Raw genomic sequence first — 6,112 nt, forward strand, 5'->3', positions numbered from 1 at the left:
AAGCAAACAAACCAAACGGCGTGCAAATGGGACAGGCTTTCGTTGGCATCGGAATCGGAAAACCAAATGGAAATATCAACAGAAAGTGGTGTCGAAGGGAGTTATTTATGTGAAAGGTAAAAGGTTTTCAAATCGTAATCGATTTTATATCCCTTGAGTAAAATATTTGTTATTCTTTATGTAGCAAGAAATATGAAAATATTTTATTAAGAACAGCTCCACCCTGCGCAATCATTCTCGCTAATAGCTGCCAATTAAAATAAATAACATTAGGCCAGAGTTAAATATCTAAAGAACTTCATCGGGATTTTTGGCTTCCCGCCCCGCCCGCAATACCCAAACCGATTCAGACGGTACCGGTTAAGCCCACTTGGCTATTTCACACCTTATTTATTGACCATTTATTCGTACTCGGTCCGCGTTTCGTGCGCTTTCGGCATTTATGTCAAGCGGTCCAAAAAGACCGCCACTCCAGATGGGGCATCTTTGATAAGTTCTTCAGGGGGCTGGCCACACTGGCCCACGGTTTTGGCCCAGGACTTGGTTGGGGCTTTGGAGCCTGGCCAAAAACAGGCGGCAACCTGGCCGCACTCGCAAGCGTTAATGTGAATTATTAATAAGACAAAAGGCAGCGGCAAAGAGCGGCCTCTTTTGATGGTTCCCCGGCTCTAAATCGGTTGGCCAAAAAAAATTATATATATAACCACGACTTTATATTGGCACTGAAAAAAATAGATCTAAATATATTAAAATATTCCCAAATATTTCTTAAATGATAATACGACCACTGAAGGCTTCCTTTGCCAGAGATCAGCTTGGTTGGAACTCGTTTTGTACAATTAGGCTTAAGGTTTATAATAAAAATAAATAAAAAAAATAAAAGATAGGGAGATAAAGAATAAAATATTGCTAAAAATTAATATGAAATACTATCGTAAGTCTAACAGGGGTAAAAGATTTTTTAAATAATAAACACATTATTGGTTCAAATGATTTTTATTTTTTTAAATTTATACACTTCTTGATTTATATTTATAGGTAGTCTTATTTTCAAGTCACATTGGTAGGAACCTTCTCTCAGTGTAAGCCCAATGCTCAGCTGCATCCCAGCTTCAGTTTTTAGCTCCGGAGTCCGGACTGACGGTCTAATCAAGATGGCGCACAATTGCAGCGGCGTTCGCTCTTTGGCGCGAAGCAAACTAATCAGGCGGTGAGATTTAAAAATTAACGTGGCTCAAAGGCGAGGAGCTGCTGCTCCATGTTGCCCTGTTGCCAAGATTCCATGGTCTGGAACTCTGTTTCTCTGCCATGGCAGTGAAAGTGTGTGTTCGGATGGTTTTTTTTATTTTTTTGGTGGCCCGTTGATTTAGGCGCATTGCCGATAAGCAACAGCGAACACATTAAAAATGCATAAATCAATGCGATAAACATGATTTGCCGCATGTTTTATTGACTATTGTTGCCGGCTGACCCCCTGCCTGCACCCCCTGCACTTTGTACCAACTCCCCCTTGGAGCTTTTGTTATTGCTACGGATTTTGGGCCTTTTTCCTCGACTCTCAATGGGCATTTTCCTTGGCGGTTTTTATTTGCCGGCACGATTGTGGCCCACAGGGTTATGCCACATAAATTTATTTCAGGTTCTTTAACTCTTCATATCGTTGAATGGGGGGATTGTCATTGGGGTTTGGTAATAATAGTTTTATGAGTTTATTTATTTTAATTGGATAGTTATTAAGAAAGAATATATAGGATGTGTAGGTAACTACTGAGAGGATTTTTGGCATGAGATTTTTTTATCATACCTTATTATTTACTTTAAAAATATCTTCAGGAGGAAGATCCATTTTCAAGGGATCGTGTAAAGTGGAAAAAAAATCTAAAAAATATTTTGTATCAGGATTTTGATGCACAATGGTGAAGAATCGATCCAGAAATCGTTTAAGGTACTCCGCTTGAGAATTGGATGAGAATTGGGGAAGATATAGCCATCATTGTGGACCCTATAGGGGAAAACCACATTTTCAAGGGATCCCATCACGAAAAATGGACAAAAAGTCTAAAAAATATTTTGTATCAGGATTTTTATGCAGAATGGTGGAAAATCGGGTTTAAAAAGTGATTAATGTATAAAATATCTGTTGTTATTTTTAAGAGTTCTTAACAATACAGGGTGACAATAAATAACCCGGACAAACTGTGAAGCAATCTATTATAAATGTATTATGATTCAGCCCTTAAATAAATGCATTTATCGATAGCTTGTACTTTTCTGAAACAAATATATTTACATTTTTGTGATTTCCATCAATTTGATATTTCTTTCGGGATGTCTAACAATCATTGCGAAATTTTAAAACTGTTTCAACAAGGAAATCGCCAATGCGACATTGTTCGTTTGCTTGGCATACCAAAACAAACGGTCTCTGACGCTATCCGGCGATTTAATGAGCTTGGCCATGAAGGTGACCGTCCCGGACGAGGCAAACCATGTACCGCTAACACTTCCACTCGGAATTGCAGAGTCTCGGTCAGAAAAATAGCCCGTGAAATCGGAGTGAATCGAGAAAGTGTTCGGTTGATTGCAAAAAATGAACTTAATCTCAAGCCCTAAAAGCTCCAAAAAGTGCATCTTCTTACGGATGACAATAAGCGCGTGAGACTCCAAAGATGCCGTCAGCTAAAGCGTCGGGCCGCAGGTCAAAAATGGGAGCGTATTCTTTTCACGGAAATGACATCACCAAAATGACAGAAGCTGGTTTGCTAAAGCTCCAGGTACCTCTGCAATAATCGAGCGCCGTCAATGTAAGCAGTCTTTATTGGTTTGGGGAGGAATATGCGCCACTGGCAAAACACCCCTTGTTTTCATCGATCAAGGGGTCAAAATCAATCAGGAAGTGTACCGCCGGGACATTTTGGAAACTGTTGTGCTTCCTTGGGCCCAGCAGCACTTCGGTGATACGGAGTGGACGTTTCAACAGGATTCAGCGTCAGCCCATAGAGCCAAATTGACTCAGGACTGGTGCAAAGCCAATTTCCCGGACTTTATCACATGCAGTGAATGGTCACCTTACTTGCCAGATCTTAATCCGATGGACTATAGTGTGTGGTCTATTTTGGAGTCCAGGGCATGTGCTTAACGCCACATAAGTTTGGAGGCGCTGAAGCAATCATTGCTCCGAGAACGGGATCGATTATCGGCAGAACCTCCTGCGGCCCATTGCGCTAAATTTCCAGAAACTTTTAGGGCTCTGCATCGCAGCCCAAGGAAGCCACTACGAAACCAGCTGAATATATGTTAACACAATACCTATTTAATATCTGCGTTTTTTCTCAAATACAGTTCCTTAAAAAGTTATGATCAAAAATGTTTGTCCGGGTTATTTATTGTCACCCTGTATATTACATATTGCATTTTCTTGCATTTAGTTTTGAAATTCCATGTTTCACATTTGATCGTGGAATTATAAATTCCCTGACTAGTCCACAGCTCCTTGTACTGTTTTCATATTGAAATAAACAAGATGCCAAGATATTTTCGTATCCACATGACCAGGCATCAAGAAAGTCAAAATAGGGAAAAGAAAAGCCTCTTGATGATGGTCGAGTGTCTGTATGAAAAGCACTCGAAAGATTTTTCCGCGACTGGCGCGCAAATAAATTGAAAACTCGTTAAAAATCCATAATGCTTGAGGCGGCACTCGGAAAATGCGACTGCAATTGAACAGGGAAGTCCGGGGAGGACGGATTGAAATGAAAAGCATCCATTTCCATTGGTCTGCTCTGGACCGTCCAGGCACGGCCACAATTCAATTCGATCGAAGGCGATACGATTTGGATTCCATTCCACTTTATCGCAGCCCGCTGCTGCTGGGCTATAAATCTGGCAAGTGGCTTTTCCCAGTGCACTTGCTTAATTAATAATTTTATGGCATTTTAATGGCCGGCCTAGCCAACAACAGGGAATTAATCAACAGCGTGATCCATTGCGCCAGTCGAACCACTCTGGGGCCTGGCCAGGGCAGGGCCGGGCCACCGCGTCGACCGCACTGATCCCGGCTAGGAAACACCACCAACTATGTACTTACCAGCCAGCCAATCCATTGATCTTGTCCGCAGCCACCACCACCACAACCTCCCACTCCCTCACCCGCCAATAGTTGGCCATTCTAGCCGCGTTTATCAGCGATAAATCTCTTTGTGTTTGCACCGGCGCAAGTGAATTGAATTGAATTAAATTTTAATTAATTTTATCTGCACTTTGTGCCAAACACGCAGCGTCCAACCGCCCTCAAAATCACTTCCCGTCCGATCGTTGTAATTGTAGAAAATTGAAAATTACCCACCCAGCCTCCGGTTGAGTCGCAGCCCCAGCCCCCAGTCACCATACCCATACCCCACTCACAGTGTAGCTTTTCTTTGATCTCTTTTGGGGGAGAAGACCTTCTGGTTTCTGTTCGATCGGGCCAATGGAATTTCTTTAAGCAAATCGACGCCATGCTTAAGCATTTTGGCAGTAAATTTCAAAAGAAATTGATAATATTCATTATGCCATCTGCGATTCTCAGCCTTTCTCTTTTTTGTTCGTATTCCGGACGTCTTGCTTTTCTCATTCCAGCCTTTAATGGCAACAATTTGCGTAAAATTTTTATGGCTTAAGATTTTACGATGAATTCCCATCAACTTGTTTGTGGGATGATTTTTATTTTAGAGCGAATCATTGTGCAATTTTTTGAGTCATTCTGAATGCGTCAATGGAGGAAAATGAATGTATCAGAGTATTACAATTTATAATACAGTTTTTGTAAAGCTATCGTAAAGCTCTAAACGCGGGGATAAATCCAAGTATATAAATCAGAGGAAGGTTCCGAGGAAGGAGAGTTTTAGTTGATAAGTTTAGTTTATAAGTTTAAACTTAAAAAAAAGAGAGGGAAAACTAATAGAGACCATTGAAAATATATAAATACCCTTAAAGGTTATAAGTATTTATGAGTAATATTTACAGATCTATTACCCAAAGTACGCCCCTTTTTGAATCTCAACACGATCACACTTTGGCCGCCTTTACTTGAAAAGCCTTGACCGCCACTCAGTTAGTCCGCCCCATGAGCTTTCTAACCCAATTCAAATGTCATTTAAATGTCAAAAATGCTCGCCTCAATTCGATTTGTTAACAATGGAAATACATTTGCGTGGATTCCGTTTGGAGGGTGCTGGGGGGCAATCAGAAATCAGCTTTCAATCGCAGACGAGCCGCTGAATGTTGAAACAAATTTGCGCTTAAATTGTCAATATGACGGAGACCTCGATTCGGACCACCTCCTGACCCTCTAACCCTCTAGCACCGCCCAATCCCGAAATGAACATGAAAAGCGCCGCTAATTGTCAAAAATTGTTGGACTGGTACTGGTGCGTGTGTGGATTTATCTTCAATTCGTTGGGCTGGCCAAATCAATTGGCTAAATGTGTGGTCTGAATCGGGGTAAACGTTTTCGCTTTGATTTCCAAACTATTTTCTGTGCCCGTCTTTGGGGGGAGGTGGCTGGGGATATTGCGTGACAGTTTGTTGAATAATTTACGAATTCACTGGCCCCTGAACCGGGACACTCTGAATGGGTTTCTCTTCGGAGCACTTTCTGGCCCCGTCTATTAACTTTTTTGTTTGTTATTTTCACGCGCACCTAAACACACGCAACAATTTCGGGTATCTAATTGCCCGGGGGATCAACTATTTACATAAATGTGGAAATAATTAAACATGACACAAAAAAACTCACAGCGCCGAATAACTTTTCACATCGACGGGAAAATGCTGTATTTTGGTCAGCAATTAGTTGGTTTAAATGCCGCATAAAAGCAAGGCCCAGAGAGCTTGTCAATTACGCGTAAAATGTCAACCCGGGCCCCGAGGCGAGAGGGACGATCGTCAGACGATCTCCGGCCGATGCGATTCCATTGCGCATGCGCAACACTGTTGGATAAACTTGGCCCAAACACGGAATCTGATATGATAGGGCGATACACCGTATATACACTGTATTATAATAATTTTAATGAACGGTTCCGACAGCCGGAGCGATTGTAATCGTGCTTAATAATATTTACAGTGGTAA

The sequence above is a fragment of the Drosophila bipectinata genome, chromosome 2L, assembly GCF_030179905.1.
Source record: "Drosophila bipectinata strain 14024-0381.07 chromosome 2L, DbipHiC1v2, whole genome shotgun sequence".
NCBI lineage: Eukaryota > Metazoa > Arthropoda > Insecta > Diptera > Drosophilidae > Drosophila > Drosophila bipectinata.